General features: G+C 45.8%; 2 long non-coding RNA genes across 2 annotated transcripts; both read right to left on the minus strand.

Moving 5' to 3' along the window:
- Positions 1-918: 918 nt before the first annotated feature.
- LOC135373912 (uncharacterized) lies at positions 919-8,451 on the minus strand. Its single transcript, XR_010416660.1, has 3 exons — positions 8,442-8,451; positions 3,073-3,232; positions 919-2,383 (listed from the first exon to the last, which is right to left on the minus strand). It is a non-coding gene; the product is annotated as an uncharacterized LOC135373912 (long non-coding RNA).
- Positions 8,452-13,940: 5,489 nt separating this feature from the next.
- Positions 13,941-14,836, minus strand: LOC135373904 (uncharacterized). The gene is made up of 2 exons (XR_010416654.1): positions 14,732-14,836; positions 13,941-14,119 (listed from the first exon to the last, which is right to left on the minus strand). It is a non-coding gene; the product is annotated as an uncharacterized LOC135373904 (long non-coding RNA).
- Positions 14,837-20,886: the final 6,050 nt, after the last annotated feature.

Consider the following 20,886-nt stretch of genomic DNA (forward strand, 5'->3'; position numbering starts at 1 on the left):
ACTAATAAAAAATGTCTTTAGTGTTGTATTTCAATACAGCATATTGAACTCCTAGCCATGCATCATTCTGCATGGCTATGAATCATGCTAAAACACTGATGCTGAATATGATATTTTAAATGTGATGGAGAAGCAGTGCGAAGATGTACCTCCATTTAGTATCTTGGGTACTTGAAGCCTTTGGCAGTTTCTGGGGGATAGGCTTCCAAGATCCTGTTCACTGCACAAGCTGAGATGACTGTCCTCTTGTTTTTCCCAAGCTAGTGCCAAGGTCACCTTGCAAACTGGCGATGTGCAGTGCACCTGTGTTGTCTACACAGAAGTACATCAGATCTAGTTTAACAAAGATAGGTAACCAGTCACAGTACAGGGGGTCCAGATAGACTCCAGTAGCATTTCCACATGTGCGTAAGAGCCACTGCAGATATCTGCACACACCCTGTATTCTTTAAGAAACCCAAATTTTTACTTTCGCTGAATTCGATAAAATCATTAAAAACCAAAGCGCACGGCCAAACATAAATCCAACAAACACTATTAGCTGCCTATAATGCCTTTCCACAGCTCAGAGTTGTGCCGTCTTTTTATGTGCTGCCCTGTACAGGGGTTTTTAGCGACTTTAATGGACGACCAAACCAAGTTTGAGCGCCCAAATTTTAACATCGTTCAATACCCAGACAACACAATGACATCCCACGGACGTCAAAGGGTATCCTGCATGGGACATTGGGGACGTCCTGGGGAGCTATTTGTGACGTCTCTTGGACGTCATATGACGTCCCTATGGCACATCCCGGGTTGTCCGCGAGAAATCCTGGCGATGTCGCTTTATTACATATGTCGGACGTGTTTGGTACCATTGTATATGGTTCTTTATTGTTGTACCCACTCAAGAAAATTATGAAATATCACCATGCATTGATGTGCCCCTGTTATATTTATTCGTTTCACCATACACTGAGCAGTATTACAAAAAATATGAAACACATACATTCACCAAACTTTTTTTTACATTGAATTCGCAATATAACATATTCGTGTAACTTACAACAGTAATAGAAAGGATATGCGCAAGTCCGTAAACTTAGACTTTAACATCCTTGACTAGAAGGGTGCTAGAAATTTTCGAGACACACGTCCACATAGAAATATATGAAAATATCACACAACCGCAATGTATCACAGTGAAAACTGAGCAACTGAATGTGATATATGTCAGTATAGTGCACAGAGAACAATCAGCTATGCGCTGCTAAAACAGAACGAAATTACACAGTTTTCTAAAACACATCATCAAATAGAACACTCGAAAATAATACAAGCAGTCACTTTGCAGATGAGAAATTGTTTGCTGAATGAACAGTCCCGTGAGGCATAAAAGTGGTAAAAACGTATCATGAAACATCCATATGACAGCACCCCTGACAAGAAAACTCTTAAAAATGCTCTAAATGTCCTTGAATTACAGTAACGAAGAACATAGTATATGCACACTGTCTTTCACTTAAGTACCATGCCTGGATAGTTCAGAAACAGCTCACACCACCGATGAACTTCCCCTTCGGCGGGGAGCTTTGACACATTGGCTATAAACTGACGTTAGATATCGCATTTGCACACTATGTACATTAAATAAAATCCCTAATTTTGAATTTTACCTCTGGCATTTTTGGTACCCTGTGGACCTTCCGCAGTGACATGTCCCAGTGAAAAACTTGTGTCGACCCTTGGTGACTTACAGTAACTAATTTGTTTGTGTTCACAATTACCTTGCACAGTCTACCAATACGTTATTCTGCTAAAACATCCGAGTACTGTTGTGTTCGAAAGAATGTATGCTTGCGACGTTTCAATATCAACCAGACTGGCGAATGACACTTGCGGCTGTGTCATAGGGTGACCGAGGCCTTGTGCCTTGTTCTTTGTGACGTTGGTAAGATCAGGTCACACATTGTCCTATGTCGCGACTGCAAGTGCTGTGTCAGAGCACCACATGGAGCTGTTCCTTACCATCCACCACCACAGCACTGTGACTATGACGAGAAATCACAACAGAATATGTGGGCTATATGCGAGGGGTATTTGTGTTGGTAGAGAAACCCAACAAGAAAAGCAGCAACAGAGCCTGTCTGCTGGGGCATACCGTGCTATAAAAGTAACACACAAGGCACAATGGCATACACATTCTAAACTACAGAATGCAATGAGGATTGACAGCCGAAACACAATATAGTTGAGGCTTACGATGACCCCCCTTTGCTCGTCTTTTCTGCCTGCCTGTCCTTCCTTTCTTTTGCATGACGTAGCCATGATTTCACTGCATCTTCAATATCCTTGAACGTTGTGTTCTGCTTGTCCTTTGGCAGTGAAGATCTGATGGACTCTACAGATTTGTAAAAGTAATAAGTAGTAGTAAGCAATAGTCCAGTCAGGTGAATTGTGTGTACCTCCTAAATACTCCAAGTCTGCTTTTCTAAACTCACAACCTGTACATTGTACAACCTGTACAAGTGTCACATGAACATGTACACACAGGCATGTTTTGTGCGCCTGTATACACAAAAAGACAGGTAGTGCTGACAACAAGTTATGCAAATACATGTACAAGTTGGCTAATTATCAGAGATGCACAATAAATATTTTGATGAAGCCCTTCAGCAGAAACTCCAGACAGCTAGAATTTGACAGAATTCTTGTTCAAGGCATCTCCTATTAAAAAATTGAGAAGCTTTGTAGATGGAGTCAGTGGTTTTCCAAATCACTTCCTTGTAAGGAAAACACAGCTAAACTTTGCATACTGAATGTGGGCAAGCAGAATAACTATGAGGTAAAAGAAACAATAGGAATATAGAAGATGGCTTCTCCAGCTGTGCTCTCTTATGGCAGTTTGTTCCATCAAAAGGAGAATCAAGATTACCTAAGGGTCAAATGTTACATGTCATGCACTTTCCATCATGTCTAAATTATCTGTTTGCAAGAACACCCAATTAAATATTTTCTCTGTTATAACTAGCATGATTTTATGCCACTGTTAGCAAAGTAGCAAACCCTCTCAAGTTAGGCTATACTTACCACAAAGTAGGTCTGCGAATGCAAGGTCTTTGAACGATCTTTTCCCCCTTGCGCCAAACCAGCTGAATTCTGTGGCAAGGTCATTCGTGATAACACGAGACAGGATTCGTGCCACGTGGTCTGCAGTGCCACGGCCTCCAAACATTGCCAGGAATGTACGCTGTATGGTGAGGAGTAAAGCAGAAAAGTCTATTTAGTGTCAGTGTACATGTGTCAATGCATACCAGAGGTTAGTTCTATCACAAATTGAACAAGCATTTGATGTCTCGAATGAACGGAGGAAAATATATGTTGAACACATTGGTGAGCTAGGAGAGACAAAACGCTTTCAGAATATCCTGTGCTGCGCACCGTGCGAGATCGGGCAAAGGGAAAGGACTGCCTCTCAGAAGATGTCGTTGTGTGGGGGTTTGAGCGTCCTCTGCAAGGCTCTTTCGTGTCACATTATAGAGATTTTTTTGTTCTGGCTTTAGACTACCTATGGCACAAGAGGATCCTGCATAGACAGTGTTGTGTCTGTTTTTGTTTATCTGGGAAAACATTTTAGAAGTTGACTCAAAGCACCACAAAGCACCATATTCAGTGCAACTTTCCAGGCAATTTACAAAACTGATAAGATTTATTATTCATAGGGCTGGTGAATGATATGTAATTTGTTGCTCTATTGTATCACGAACGGAAGTGATACCTCTTTAGGTACCTCCGAAAAATGAAGACTTTCAGGAGCCATTGTTTACAAAAGCCTACCAAAAAATTGCCTCGAAAATTTCATATATCGTAGAGAGGCCTTAGTCTACACACAGAAGAAAAATTATAATTCGGACTTGATGGGTAGGTGCACTGTGAATATTCTTGTCGGCTCAATACGAAGAGCACGGTTAAACAGTGGTACAGCTCCCGACAAAAGTTTACGAAACACCGGAGCGGTGTATATAGCCATCGGAGCGATACCATTGCTGCAAACAGGAGTAGATAGACTTAAAAACAGGTGACAGGGTACTCCATGCACCTCTCAGTAAGTGTGTCCACTCCCGTTGTCTGCTATGATCTCGTTCCGATCAAGAGATACGTCGCTCTGGTGTTCCGTAAATTTTTATCAGCATCTGTACACATGTGGCAAAATCGATTTTTTGTTTTCACGCAGTGTTTCAGCCTTTGTTTTCACGACTTTCCAGGTGAATGTCGGCACAGTTCCTCCTGAAGTCAGCCCAGGATGCATGCTACACCCCCCCCCACACACACATACACACACACACTCATTCCTGCTATACTTTCTCCATTTGAATATAGTCCAGAGGCCGGGAGTAGACATGTGTATCAAATTCAGCGCACCGGCAAGCAACACAGTAAACAACATAAGACCCGAAACGTCAAGCCTTGTGTTGGTTACTGTATTGCTTACGGTGCACTGAATTTATTAAACACCTCTCCTTGTGTCCACATCTGTACGCCACTGACAGCCACAGTCGCTTCGCAGTGCTAAGACGGAATAAAAAGCATGACTTCGCCTGAAAACTAACTGCTATCAGTTGAAGCCATTCTGAGTGTTTGCATTCATAACAGTGTTATAATCAGATGAATAAAAAAAATGACACAGCACTGACAATGCAGGATCCTCCTGCACCATAGCTGGTCTAAAGTCAGAGTAAGATATCACTATACTGTGACAAGAAATAGCCTTGCAGGTGACGCTCAAACCCGCATGCAGCGACATCTTTTCAGAGGCAGTTTTTTCCTCTTCTCCTGTTTTCTGAACCATGCAGAGAATTCAGATAGAATTTATTTCTCCTGACTTACCAATGGCTTCAATATATTTTTCCCCATTCATTTGAGCCATTAAATGTACCGGCTTGTTCGATTTCAGATAGAATTAGCCCAGAAAACATCCACAAGAATTAGAGGTCCCACTGATCACTGTCATTAGAGCTTGCGCTGTATGCTGACGACATCATTTGAAGCGATTCAGAGCCTTTAAAATACACCTGACTACACATTTTAGTGGAGAGATGTGGGCTTTACACTTCTAGAGTGTGTTGGGGAACAGAACACGGGCATCACGTAAACTGCTCTTAAATGCATACGAAACACAACAATTATGCAAGTTGGCATTCGGCTGCAAAAAGCACCCTGCATTGTTAGGACCCAAAGCAAACGAATGATTTGTTAACGAAAGAGCAGCATCCTTCATGCTACTGCAACCTGTGAACTGCTACTCTCTGCTGGTGACCCTAAATCACACTGACTGGGACACATATGAAGCTCACTTAAAGGAGCATCTCATTTGAATGCAGTCACTTGTGCAATTAAGCAATGAATAACTGCAGTGGTATAATAGCTTTCTTTTCATTGGGAGAGCATGTTGCGATTGTGAAGTTCAAGCCGAACCTCCATATTTACCAGCCACTCGCTGAAGTGAGAGTGCTTCAGCTCTCTCTGCTTGGGTTATCGACCCTATTACTTCACCTCGAAGCCTGAATGAGAAAGAGGGCGACAATAACATCGACATCCCCCATCTGGCTTTCCACAATAGCAGCATTGGAAGCAGGCAATGCAGATGACGGTTATCATATGTTTTTCCTGCCTGCATTTTGTGAGAGCGCAGATGATAGGACAAACAGAATGAAACAACAAAAAAGAAATACCTATCATGGTAATCCAGGTTGGGGTGGCTGCGTTCCAGGTAATGTTGCTACGCTAACGACTAGCCAGGGCGAAGATGTCGACATCACTGTCACTCTTTTCTTCCGATTACTTTCTATGTGGAGCAACCTCTGGAGTTGCATTCATTGCAGCATGCAATTTCAGCATATAAATGCTGGACCTCAATCTGGTATTTACGATATGCTCATAATCTGTGTTTAAGGCTAAGTGCTGGTACATAAATTAGCCGATTAACTGCAGAACTGATTTTAGCAACAGCCAAGTCCTGTGACGTTTTGTAAAAATGAAAACTGTGCTAATGCAAACCATGTTTCTTTCTGGAAATGTAATACAGTTGCAGAAAAGGAATTATGTATATCATGCAGTACTTTCTGTAAGTTGAGGAGTACACCGCAGTTTTTTGTAAGAAGTCGATAGACGTGTATTGCTAGCATGGTCTACACATTTTGTGTGCCCCTGTGTTACAAAGTGAAGAACTAAAAAGATAGGAGATTACTTAATTGCCTGGACACAGCAGGGAGAAAAATGTGGGTGGGGGAACACCGGACTTCAAATGCACTTTAAGTTTCATCTGCGTACAGCGCTCTTTCTATTAAAAATTGGGCACATTTCAATACAGACACCCCATAGGAAGCCACTGTTAAAGAGCAATGAAACTATTGCATGTAATGTCAACATTTCATATATATTGACAAAGATTAATTCGAAAAGTTTTTTCTGTGACTGGCCAAGGCATGGCAGATGTACCACATTAGGCACCTGGGTAGGAAGAGACAGTGCAATACCCAGGGCAAAAAATCTGGAGTGGGACCACTTCAAAGTGGTTTATTGGACAGGTCCCACTTTGAGTGTGGGACCACTTAGTGACTGGGACCAGTTGAAAGTGGAACCAGCTTCACGATGGTCCCACTTGAAGTGGAACCAGTGGAATTGATCCCAGTGGTCCCCTCTGCTAAGTGGTCCGGGATCCGGCCACATAGCAGCTGGGACCACTGAATGCATGACCGAAAATAATCCGTAGAAATGCACATATTGCTCAAGTAATTACCGTTTATTCTGCTAAAAGCATACACTGAGCAGAAAAAAATAATCAATACATCTCTACATTTACAAACCACGTAGTATAAGTCTGGTCACTCACTGTGTCTAGACAAAGCATATGCCTGACTGTGCGATGCACCCACGGACCACAGGCAGCTTTCGTTCGTTGGCCACCTCACATCTTGTATTTTCTTAGAGAAGATGACACGACACTCCTGTTTTCCCATGCAGGTCGCGACATACACCCATTCCACTTCACCGTACGTTCGGAATCTTCTTATCCTGTCTCTCTTCAAGTTCCTCCGAAGTTTCTAAAATGAAACATCTAATTAATAGTAATGAAAACATCACGGTCATCACTCATACCTGCAAACATTCGCGACGTGCACTCCGATTGGCGTTTCACAGTGCGTTCTTGCCTCTACGCCGTTTACGTCTTCTTGGCGTCAAAACTCTTCCGGGAAATCGACAATGTGTTGCACAGGAACCATTGTCATCGCATTGTCTTTACAAAGCGCACTGAAACACACGTAATTACTGCGCAGGAGATACACCATCACCATCCTTGCGACGGTTTACTGAAGACAAAACGACAAAACCAACTTGCTGGGACGCGTCGAAGTTCTAACTACCAACTGCCAGTCTGCCACCTGCCACTCTTGCCCTCTCGCTCCGTCGCTCGCCTCTCGCTCTCTCCTCTCCCTCTCGGCTCTCGCCGTTTGAAGTTTGAATTGCCGTGCGTCCTCACATTGCATCAGCCTCTGCAATTACATTTTCTTTTTTGTTGTTATCTTTCTTCTAGTATTTAGCTTAATTTTTGTTGTTGTTGAGATGTATTTTTTTTACATTTCTCTGGTACTTAATATGTTATGATATTCAACGCAGATGAGAATGTGCACGAATTGGAGTTACAGCATTCGCAGACGCGCGCTACCTGGATAAACAGCAATAAAAAAGACCATGCCTGTCGCTAAAATAAATCAGAGCAATAGATCAAACAAACATGGCAAGTGTGGACAAGATGAAATCTCAAAGGGGGAAGCTGGGAAGCTGCCCAACTTGGAGTCTCAGCGACCATTCTGGGAACAAAATGGTACCTGTGAGGCTCCAGCTGGAACTTTTGGAACCATCTGAGACCAGAGTGGTACCACTGATGTCACAAAAGTGGAACCAGCCACCCCACTTGGGAATCCAGCTGGGACCATCCACGTTGAACTGGAACCATTTCGGGACCACCAAACATCCAACTGGAACCAGTCCAGATTCAACTGGAACCATTCTGGGACCGTCCAGATTTTTGCCTGGGTAGGCTCCTGCAAAGCTCAAAATATTTACAGGTTGCAAGCATTCCTGTCAAATGAATACACAAGAAAGGTAGATGGGTAGAAATCCAGCGAACCGGTAGGGATGTAGGAAGAGAAGGCTTGACGTGATGGCAACGTTTGCATTAAGTTCAAGTTGCTCTGTAGAGTACAACACAACCATTGTTATTTTGCTGCTTGTTTTCTGGCACTTGCAATATGGTGCTTTAGTTGGTTTACGGTACATTCGGAGGGAACAATTGCTCATGTATTTGTGACTTCGATGCCTACTAGAAATGAGGTGTGCCACAATGTACAAATGCCATACAAAGAGCCCTTGGTCATGCAAAATCACACATCACTAACCACTTCGGTCCTGCTTCTGTTTGTTATTTCGCAGCTGGTTGTCGAACTCCACAAAGTCGTCCAGGTTATTTATAGGCTCCTCAAAAAGCTTCTCGTGCTCGTCCACATCTTGTGGATGCTCAACTTTGATAGACTGTGACTTAGTTGGCTTGAAATATCTTGAACCTCATATCTGATGGAATGTAGCAATGTCAGCACCCTTTTCTGGAAAGCTGAAAAGCAGTTCATGGTTGCATGGGTATAGGTTAGGCACATGAATATGGCAGCCATCGGAAAATCGAGGCAGTGACAGGGCCTTGAACCGGCAGTCAGGATATACTGGCTCAAGTCCTGTCGCTGTCTAGTTTTACAGAACTTCAATATTTGTATATTCATGGTTCTGAGGTATGTGAATCTTGCTTGTTCTATCCTTTCACGTGTTAGAGTCTCAGAAGAACATGTTTCCATGATGTTTACGAGATGTCGCTGCCTGGTTTTGTGCTGTCCGTACAAGACTGTTCGTGAGCGAGAAAGAATGCAGCAGAGACAGGGAAGTGCGTGCATGCCTCATTGAAGCCCCGTGGTAAGGAAAGACGGATTTGAGGGTGGACGGTGTTCAGTACAAGCCTCATACACTCAGCAACTTTTATTGGGGTAGTGTATTCAAGCAAACCACTACAAAACTGGCAAAGGGAAACAATACTTTTAGTCTGCTAATTTTCGAGTCCGATCAGCAAAATTAGCCTAATTATAGCATGTGACAATGAAATACAAACTGCCACAAGAAGTGGAAAAACTTTCAAATGCTTTTAACTTGCAAACAAGACTTTGATTTTGCCTATTTTAAACAACACAGTATCCTATATTACTTGCCGCTTACCTGCATTCTCAGCGCTTCCTGGCAGCGCATTTGACCCACTTTAGTATCTTGGCTATACGCAGTGCTTCCTGATTAAAATGATAAGTACTCCTTTACTCATGGCAACCACAAATTTTGTGTCTAAATGTCGCATTCCACTCACCCTTCACAGCAGGCGAAATTCGGTGGTTGTGCATATATCCCGCTTCATAGTCATCAGATGCCATTACACAAGACCCTGAAATAGAACAATGCAAAGCCACTTGTGTACTACCATGCAATTTAGCTACCTGACCCCTTCCTCACACTCAAAGCAATTTCATCGTCTCAACTGCATCATATTGTAAATGTGACAAAATAAATAAGAAATACCCGGGGCTGACGTTGGTAAAGACGACTGGCTGCTTGATAAGGAAGGTGCAGCAGGTGACCTCTGACTGCTATGGCACATCATAGCCTCCTCAGGTTCATCAGCTGGTGATCGTCAGTTAACATGAGCAGCCGGCACAAGATTGCGTGCAAGAAGAATAGCGATTGAGAAAATATATACATGTGGCTTAGAGTAGAAGAGCTGAACGAACCCTTGCCTTGTGCACATTTCACAGAGTATCAAAAGATCCTGCAACACCACACACATTGTGTAAAGCATAACTCACCAATATCCTCGTCGTCGCTGTATGGCGGGCAGAATGCTCTCTGGTGAGTTTGTGGTAGATCTTTGCTACTTCGTGACGAGCCTGGCTTCTTGTGTGACGAGATTGGCTTCTTGTGTGACGAGATTGGCTTCTTTGTGATGAGACTGTAATGGTGTTGTTGTAGGGAATGCGCTTATTGCATCTAGTACAGCGCAGACTCAACGAAACCTATGCACAGTAAAGCAACAGAAATAGTAGTTGAACAAAATTTGTCAAAGTGCTCCTTTAACCTGCCTGCTTGAGTGTCGTATAAAAGTGTATGTGGAAGTGCAGCAAGAGGAGGAAGTGTTCCCACCTCATCTTTCGCCTTTCTTTCCCCAGTTTGATCTTGCTGGTGCTGATGACTGTCTTATTGCAAAGAAAATAAAATGACGGTCTTGTCACAAGAAAGGAAAACAAATGAAGGTGTGGACACTTCCTCCTCTTGCCGCACTTCTGATTGCACTTTTTTTTAGAGAAAAAAAGCAGGGCTAGAGCAGCATGTTCACTATTTTTTTTTTTTCGACTAGTTCTTTTGCTATACTGCACACAGTTCCTGATGGGTTTGCAGTTATCAGTGGAGACTTCATATTTCAAATTTTGATTGACAAAAATAAATTTCCCTCAACTAGAAATTGGCCAAAGCCTTCCCAAATGGTGACAAAAATTTCCAGAAGATAATTGCCGAAAGCCCCACAATCGTCAGGCGAGTACATGGACAGTCAGATTTTTTTATCACATTCGATGAAACACCCTGTATCTTACGTTTCACACAAGGTGGTGGTGTGGGTGGCTTGGGAAGCAGACTGCTGTCTTCATCTGAGCTACTGAAGCTCCGAACAATGCGCCGTCGTTTCCCACGTCCAAGCTCTTGATCAGTGTATAGGTCTGATGTGACCTCTGCAACGGCAAGCTTTTGGCGTGCTTGCTCATAGGTACCTGTTTAAGATGCACACTAAGTAGTGACTCACACATGCATTAGAGGGAACTGTTTAATTATACTCACTGAAAAGACCCAATGGCCGACACCTCTGTCTGAACCAATTCTCTGCCGGCATCGTTCCTTCTTCAATGAGTGCCCGCAGCTTATTGCCATTTTTCTCAGGAGGCCACATGCACCCCCCCCCCCCCGTTCAGCCAATTTACATGAACAATCGCAACACAGTCCTCTTCGTCTGGAATTTTACGACTGCGAACAGTTTCTCATCTGCAAAGTGTGGAGAAGGCAAAAAATAATTATTGTGATGACACATCCTACACAGCATGGTGAAGTGGTATGATGGCATGGGCAGTCCCGAAAGGGAGCTTCACGCATTTGCGCTCCACGTTAGACAATGGCCATGACTGCAGTGGGGACATATCTGACACTCTATATATCCCAAGTATCGCAGATTTGCATGGGTACGTGTAGAGGTCATGCGTTTGCAGGAATTTCCTGCCTACTATGTATGGCTGCTGTGCTGGGTGTGCAAGAATGATGTTCTGGATTTCTACTGCGCTTCCATCACTTAGCGTGCAGACGCAGTCTCTTCCATTTGCTTGCAACATAAACTTTCCTGGAACTTGAACTTTTTTATACTGCGAACCCTGACAATTTTCAATCACTGGCCCATTGCGGTGTTTTTGGGAAAATGCTATCTGGTTGCTCTGCGAACACTCTGGTTCCATTACGCTTCTCCTTTCAGTGATCCTGTTGAGGAGTTGTTCCAATGCCCTCTCAGGTTTCCTTTTCATGTTTTTCAAAGTTTGCGTATGGTTTTCAAAAGGAAGTGCTCACCAGCTGTCTAACGGTCCATGTGTTCCAGCATCTGCAGCAAGATGAAGAAGATCATGGATGTTGTACGATATAAGGTGGCGGCCATATGTTGAAGAAAACACGTCAACAAAGTGCCGAAGCAAACGTTCAGCATGCTCCAAATGCCTTTCATAAAGATCTGGGCTGGTCAGGATTGTTACAGCTACGTGCAAGACCAGATAGTTCGCATACATGCCACTGGGTATGACCTGATAAAGTACCACTGGTCCCGTATACAATAACATGGTTCGAAACTCAGTGGCCTTCCACCTGTCAAGGTCTTGCAAGCCACGGGGTTTCCTGTTGAAGTCGGACGGTATATGCTGACCCAGGGCAATGCTCTTCTGCGAAAGTTCTTCACGTTTCTCGCTGTTTATTCTAAATGATGATCCGGCCTTGCACCACAAAAGTAACAACTTTCGCATTGCACCCAAACATACACGGTGCATATACTCAAGTGGCACCTGCTGCACAAGGTCAATAGAAGCTCCATCAAAATAGTTGATCCAGTGTGATGCTCTTCCTGGGTTGCAGCTCTAAATGCCGCATCATCTCTTAATGGAGCATTCATCTCAGGAAAGCATACGTGCCCATTTTTGTACGATCCTTTCGTTGTGCACCTTGTGCAGCTGAAATAACCAGAATGAGATTTTACGCACAAGATGAATGCCCTGGCAGGTGCGTCGCACACAAATGCTTTATTTTGATGGCCACGTGAGTACTGTTGATGAGGGCTCCATCATGAAGTAACTGGATCACTTCAGAGACAGATGGCTGCAAATATTCATTTACATTACGTGGTTTGTTGTTTCCACAATAAACACCGACAGCAAAGGGCTCACTTTTTTTTGCAGTTTACGACATGGCAGAGAATCGGCCAAAACTGCTCCGTTGTGCTTTTTGTTAGGGGCAAACCGTCTATATTCACGTTCAGCAGCAGCACTTCTGGCAGCATTTCTGTGTTCCGCAACGCGAAAAGTAGTCCCGATGCGAGTCCAAAGTGATGGTACTTCCCCGGAGGAATATCTAAAATGTTAGACGTGATTCGGGGAGTTTTAAGCAACGTCCTTGCTGAACTTGGGAGATCCGAGAAGGATGGTTGTGTTCGCAAAATCTTCAACAAGCCGGTTAAATGGCTGTGTTTTGTACCCGATTCCACACTCCAAACCCTCAATTTAGTGCAAAATGTATGCATAACATCTACATCGCTGCAGGCCTGCTCTGTACACAGCGTAGTGCGAAGGCCTTCGTTTGCGCTTTCCAAAGGGGAGGTGCATGACGCCTCGGTACCCACGTTGACTGGACAAGAACCACTAGAACCCTCCGTATCATGAGCTTCTGTCACTGCCAATGTTGGCGTCTGTGCACTGACCTGCTCTTCGTTACCGTGAGAAGCTCCGAATTTTGCGCTCGCACCTCCTGTCAGATATGCGTTTTCTTCTGCCCGACATGTCACATCACTCTGCTGTTCAGCGAGCGCATCAGGGTCCACTGTAGCGATCGAGGGACCGTGGTCTGGGAGCGCACGACTTTCAAAACTTTCACTTTCGGGTAGCACATCTTGGGCTACTATGCTTTCTACATCATGCTGCACACGCGTGTACATGGACCGCTTTGACAACTTTGGCATGTCCCTAGCCTTTCAATGTAGTTCGAAGTGAAATATCAAGGAAATATCTTGCCTGAACTACCCATCTTCAACTTCCGCGCCGAACCACCAAAACACCACGACCATCAAACCGCCGAGGAAGAGGAAGCGGGACGGCCGTGCACTGGCTCAGGCAGTCAACGAGTTTCGAGGTGAGTTTCGTACATTTTCTATATCAATCAAAATAGGTTCAAAAATCTAACACAAATTCAAAAAGAAAGTATATGGAAGCCAGCGTAAATTTGTTTGTTGTCTGGTTTTAGTGGGTTTTAGCCACTGCTGAATTTATCGCTGCATTGAGAAATATATCACGAGTAGTAGGTACTGGACTCTCATAGTGCACAACGCCCAACTGGCCTGAACACGATTTAATTAGCAATTAGAGCTAATTGGGACCCCCCACATTAATCAGCACCCTCCAGGGAGCCACCACACTAATTGGGGAAAGTCTAACTCGTGTCCAGGCCAGCTGAGCGTTGTGCACTATGAGAGTCCATAAAAAAGAAAAATAATAGGCAGAAAATAAAATAAAAAGATAGAAACAGAGTGGAGAGAAACAATTTATTCGAAAATCAACGATGCCGCGGCGAAGAAGCCGCTCCGCAACACCCGAGTGACCAGCGCCCGCCATGTTGGTAGTTTGCACCCAGCAGTTGCAGAGATCGACGACAGGTGGCCACTTAGTTGCAAGGCATCACACCAGATGGCGCCACCATCATAGCTCTAGAGGAGAAAGACAGAGAACAAGATACTAACGGCAGGTAAAAATGGCAGCACTGCTAAACAAGTCTAGGCATGTGAGACAAAAGGTCTAACCGCTACTGCTAAACAGAAAACAGTACACATTGGGGAAAAAGGCTTACGGGGACGATCGCTTAGGCCTAACCTCAACGTCACAACACTATGCAGCTAACACAAGGCGGGAACCACTGGGCACACGTCGCTAAACATGCGTCAACACGAACAAAAGGCTTGCTCACCGCAAAACAAGTCTAAACATGCGAGGAAAAAGGCTTACGGGGGGGGGGGCGATCGCTTAGGCCTAGCCTCAACACTACGCAGCTAACACAAGGCGGGAACCACACATCGCTAAACATGCGTCAACAGGCTTGGACACTGCAAAACACGGCAAACATACGAGAAAAGGAGCGCGCTTGGGCATAACCTCAACACTACGCAGCTAACACAAGGCGGGAACCACACATCGCTAAACATGCGTCAACAGGCTTGGACACCGCAAAACAAGTCTAAACATGCGAGAAAAGGCTTAACACAAGCGCGGTCACAACTAAACACGGCAAACATACGAGAAAAGGAGCGCGTCAAATCACTCACCTTTTCCCCCGCGGCAACTTCCAGGCAGAGACAGAGCGAGCGCGGAGACCACACGTCTGCTCTCTACAAGAGCCAGCCAGAAACTGAGCGAGCGCGGGGAGCGCACGTCCGTCTTCCGCGACGGCCCGAGAGAAACTGGGTGAGGCGACGCGCAGCGGCAGCTATGGATGCGCGCGCGCCCTCTGCTCCACCCGTCCGCGCATGCGCGCGCGCGCTGCTAGCTTCTCTGCGCCGCCCGCGGGTGTTTTCGGTTTCGGCTCTCTGCTGCGCGCGCGCGCGCTCCTAGCGGCGACGGGTGGCTTTTGAGTTTCGGTTTCACTATTTCTTTGCGCGCGCGTTTATCTCTCTATAAAGGCAGCGCGCACCGCGCTCGCGTCATCATTCTGACCGATACGTGGAAAACGCCATGTGTGGTTTATTCTCCTGCGTTTCTCGTCGTCGCAAGGAAAAGACAAAAAACGAAGAACTTCGCGAATTTATTCGCGGTATCGTGGAGGAAGCCTTTCAAGTCCACCACCTGGAATGGTTGCAAGCGCGTCAAGAAATGTGTCAGGACAGATGAAGACGCTCGACCGCACCTTAGCGGCGGACAGACTGGCGAAAAAGAAGTCCAACTTTAGCCTGGACAATCTGTATTGGGAACGCAGTTCCGATGTAGAGGACGACGACGACGACGTGTAAATAAAAGCGATGCATTTCTCTTCGAGTCTCAGTCTCTTCTTTTTCTTCGTGCAACGTGTACGCACGCAACATGTCTTCCCCCGAACCTTTTCGTTTCCGTCATCCCTTTCGCTGTATCTTAAGCGGTCCCTCCATGTGCGGCAAATCTACTTTCGTTGCTAACGTGTTGAGGAACCTGAACGACGTGGTAGACAAGCCTCCGTCACAAATATTCTACATGCAGAAATATGCTTCACCGAGCATGCAGGACGAATTCGGGGACTCCGTAAAATTTACCAAGGAGCTACCGCGAGAGTGGGACACGTCGCGCGATAAGCTGATCGTCATCGACGATCACATGACCGACGCCGGTTCCTTGAAGGAGGTGACCGATCTTTTCATTCGGGGTTCTCACCACGCCAACGCGTCGATCTTCTTACTCGTTCAAAACATCTTTTTCGACAGTAGCCATTTTAGAACAATATCCTACAACGCCAGTTACGTCGTCCTGTGGCGCACCGTGCGCAGCGTGCACCAGATGGAACATTTCGGCCAACAGCTATTTGGCAGAAAAACATTGGAGTATTTTCTGGACGCATATAAACAAGCGATGTCGTCGCCCCACGCATATTTACTCGTGGATCTTCACAACTATACGCACGAGGATCACAGGTTGCGTAGCAATATCTTTCCGGGAGAACGTCAATATATCTACGCTCCGAAATGAATCTCCGCCCTCACCTCACTTTACTCAAAGTACTCTCCACTCTACCCCCTCCACGCCGCCACGACGTCTTGAGACGTTCGTCCTCGTCCGACATGAAACACCTCTCCGAAATTTGCCTCAATGTATTGAACGGAAAGGTGGCTCTAGCTCCAGATACGTTCGCGCGTTTGAAGAAGCACAAACGCTTTTTACGACGGCTCGCCTACGAAAAGATTCACAAGAATCCGCAACGTTTGAAGCACTATCTGTCTCAGCAGCGAGGACAGGGCGTTCTTTCGTCGGTGGTTCCTCTCCTGCTTTCCGCCGTGTTGAACCTTTTCGCCAATGGCCAAGAGAATTGAAGTGACCACCTCCTCCTCCATCGGAAACATTCTTTCCTCGAAGGAGAGTGACGACGTCAAAGTGAAACTCATACTGCAAGCACTGTATCACATACTCAAGCAGTACGGATTTGACCCCTACGACAATAAAAACAAGGCGTCCGACGCTAGAAATGACTTTGACTATTCGCTCCTCTCTCCAGAGGTGGACGAAAAGGAAGCGGAATGGGTCGTCTCGGAATTAAAGAAGGTTCTTTCCTGGGATCGCGAGGGTTGTGTCTCCGTGTCGGGCAAGCCCATCAGACACTCCTCCGTTTACGAACTCGTCAATTATTTGTTGCAACGTAAGACGGGAAAGAAACCTTCCTGGTTCCCCAAAGTCTCGAAACTATTGCGTCTGATTTCTCTACCCAAATCTCGCGAGCCTCAACAGCAGCAGCAGGCCTCCATTGCGTGGACGACTTATGGAGGGATATGAGAAACCAGAGGGTGGTTTGGGGGGTGTGGAACGCTATAGAAAAGCGCATCACTTGAGCAAAAAGAAGGCTCTCGCCATTCTCAGAAAGCTGGATGCCTACACGCTCCACCATCCGGTCAGAAGAAAGTTTAATAGGAGACGCATCATCGCGCTCATGATCAACGACGTGTGGCAAATGGATCTCGCCGATTTTTCAAAATACAAGAGATTCAACGGTGGCTACCGCTACATTCTCGTGGCAATCGATTCCCTCTCCCGTTTTCTGCGCACCCTCCCACTAAAGACGAAGCGCCCCGCCGAAATGAAAAGGGCCATGATAAGACTTTTTCGGGGAGGTAACGTACCTACACGCATCTTTTGCGACAGAGGCGGGGAATTCTACAACAAGACCGTCAAGGAGTATCTCTCACGAAAGAAGGTACACATGTATTCTACCTTCTCTCCAGTAATCAAAGCATCGCAGGCAGAACGCGTCATACACACTTTACGCGACAGAATATTCCGTTATTTTAGAGCAACGGGAAAATACCACTTCGTTTCCGCGCTTCCCAAGATCGTGCGCGACTACAACACTACCAAACACAGGACTTTGGGCATCAGCCCGTCCGAAGTCACGCCCGAAAAAGAATTGGAGCTGTTCAATAAGATAAATGGGAAGCCCGTCGTACCATCCGTGAAAAAGAAGCTCAAACTGGGGGATAAAGTGAGGGTCCTACTACACAGAAAAGGTTTTCATAAGAGCTCGGAAGGGAGTTGGTCGCCTCAGATTTTCACCGTCTCCCGCCTGAGAGACACCTCTCCTCCCGTCGTACACCTGGAAGATTACCGGGGTAAGGAAGTGGACGGATCTTTCTACCCGGAGGAGGTACTCGTCGTAACCCGAGACGCCAATCAGCCTTGGCCAGTAACGAAAGTGCTGAGAAAGAAGCAACTGAACGGTCAGAGCTTCTCCTTGGTTCGCTGGTTCGGTTACGACAAAGAACACGACAGTTGGGTTCCGAGCAGCGACGTGGTCAAGATTGGGAAATGATGTCAGACATCTACGTCCACCTGCTCTCGAATGCCAGCATGGATAAGTTTCCCTCGAATAAACTCAACTCCTTCACGGTAGCTTTCGATAGTCCGCTTCAGCTCTCGAATCGGTATAAAGTCGGTCTGATGGATCTCAGCATAAGTAACGATTTTTTAAATATCGGCTACGAAAGGCAAGATGCGAAAATCGAGGTTTCTTTCGAGGACACGGTGGAAGCCGGCAGAACTTTTCGTATCACCTCGGATCTCGAGAGGGATTTGGGAAAAGCCCTTTCGGAATTCAACGTTTCTTTCGCGTACAATAAATCGCGATACGACTTCGTCTTACCCGTGGACGTGAAAGCCGTGGAATTGGACCCTCGGCTAGCACAGGCGCTCGACGCCTCACTAGCGTCCCGCGAAGCAGGTCGTGCGGTGAAACCTCCCAAATTGAGCGAACGCGAAGCCACCTCCATCTTATTGGAGCACGCCGCACCCGTCGCTTTCGGCGACGTCACTCTGAATTCGGAAACCACGTCCCTACGGAACACACTCAACAAGTATTTCCAGACGCACAAGCTGGACGCCTCGCTAGAATTCGCGGATAACGTCTACTCTCTGAAAACACCGAAAGGGTTGCATGTACCGGAACCCTTTGTCAAGCTGCTACATCTCACACCCGTCGAGGGACACGAAGAAACGCTACGCGTCTCTCTCCCCGTAGCGCGCCAATTTTCTTTCACGATCAAGACGAAAATTCCTCGATCTTTGCAAGTACATCTGCCTCCCGGCTATTATGCGACACCTCAAGCACTTCTAAATGTGATTAACCAGCGCGTAGGCGAACGCGCGCGCTTCAGCTTCGACGGAACCGAACAGAAATGTAAAATTCGGCTTTCCGAGGGCACCTCCACCCTAAGACTTTCCGAGTACCTGGCCGTGCTTTTGGGCTTCGAATCGCGTACCGTGTTCACGGGGGAGGATGCCACGAGCTCCATCGAGGTACTCCTGGAACCCCCGTTTCACAACGTAATCGTTTACACAGATATCGTGGAACCCACGTACGTGGGGAGCGGGAAAAAAACGATATTAAAAATACTACCCTTTTATTACGAGAAAGACAAGCACGTCGTCACCTACACGTTAGATAACATCCAGTATTTTAACCTGTCTCAATTCGAAATTCCCTCAGTGACGATCGTTCTCGCAGACGAAACGGGAAGACGTTTGCCGTTGCGGTCCAGAGGCAGAACCAATCTAACATTGCATTTCAAATATGTACCGTAATTCCCCCAAAATAATCCCCGTGTACACGGGACCCCTTTTCCAACGAGGGGGCGGTGTGTTGAGCAACATATCCAAGTTTATCGTTCCCATCTGGCAGCAAATAAAACCGATCGCCAAGAGAACGTTGAAGCGCTTGGCGCGGAATTTGGCCGATGGCGAAGGAATATCGCGCGCAGTAAAAAAGACGCCATAGCAACAGGGAGAGACGTGCTGGATTCCATGGAGGGCTCTGGAAACAACAATGGGAAGAAACGCCGCAAACGACAACAAAAGGCGCCGACACACGACGCACCTGCAGATATCTTTGGTACGCCGTGAAGGTCACACATCCGCTGCGCGCGCTCCGTCATGACGTCAACGAAAGGAAAAATACAGACGCCGATCTGTCTAACGAGTGATGTGATGATATTCGAACCCCCTTCCATTCAATACGGCGTGGAAGATACTTCGTACCAACTTTTTTATCCGGTCAACGGAGTAAATAATTCCGTGATCGAGTTTTGTATTCAAAATTTGCAAAGGGCACACTTGGATCTCTACGGCAGTTTCGCGTCTTTGACCGTGCGCATTGTTCGCGACGACGGGGAAGAAATGGACGAGAAAGATGTCGTTTTCCCAATAAACCACCTGTTGAGCGGCATGTTTAAGACGGTCACCGTTTATGCGAACAACAAACTCGTCAGTTCCAACGAGTTGTACGCCTACAGGAGTATTTTGGACGTCGTGCTTCATTCCACGCCCATGGCTCAAGAAACAGTGCACGCGGCACCCTCATCACCCTCACTCCGGAGGCCCTCTTGTGCCTGAATGTTGTGGGCCCCAGTATAAAATGATGAAAACTGAAGAATTTATTCTAAGCATGAAAGACGGAGACAACTGCTGTCAGGTCTCTGGTGACGTGGTCATGGTTTCAAATTTTGCCACGCTACGGGCAACTGGCGAAGTATGCATAATAGGGAGGAAGTTCAGCGAAGTGAGTGACTTCTATGTCCAGCCATTTCCATCATCCCACGTAGGCACCCACATTGTATCACAGCTATCGTGCATGAAATATTGGCCAGTGAAAAGTGTGCGGAAGATGGTGAAGATTCCCTTTCGTGACAAACATGTTGTCATTCCGCTTTTGCACCATGACAACTAGTTCTACTGATGGATATATGAGACAACAACCCGGTGATTTTGAGAGTGACTTTCAATGAAATTTTCAATGCACATCGTTTTATCATATATTTTGTGTCAAGAGAAGCTGTCAAGAACGTGACAGGACTCACTAGTTTGACTTTTTTCAGATGTTTCTTATCGTAGAATTTCTTGAAGATATCAGAGATGGAAAATCTGTTATTGAAATTGTGCCTGCTACCTGGGTGAAAGGTAGTACATGTAAATGGCCCAAAGTGCCCTCTGATAAAGCAAGACGACTAATTCTGAAGTGTGTTGAACCATCTGCATCCTGGGACAGCTATCAGGTTGCCATCAAGGGGTTCTTTCGTGAGTATAGATCGTGTAAGTTCCATAGGGTTAATGTTGTGTTAACACTTTTATTTGTTAATATCTGCTGGTATTCTCTAACTAATGTGCATATCTCTCACGTTTAAAGTCAGAGCATATTTCTTTTCAGCCACATATCAACATGCAAACAACAAGCTTGACTCCGCGCAATATACCTCAGACC

This window comes from Ornithodoros turicata, unplaced genomic scaffold (assembly GCF_037126465.1).
Source record: "Ornithodoros turicata isolate Travis unplaced genomic scaffold, ASM3712646v1 Chromosome34, whole genome shotgun sequence".
NCBI classification, from domain to species: domain Eukaryota; kingdom Metazoa; phylum Arthropoda; class Arachnida; order Ixodida; family Argasidae; genus Ornithodoros; species Ornithodoros turicata.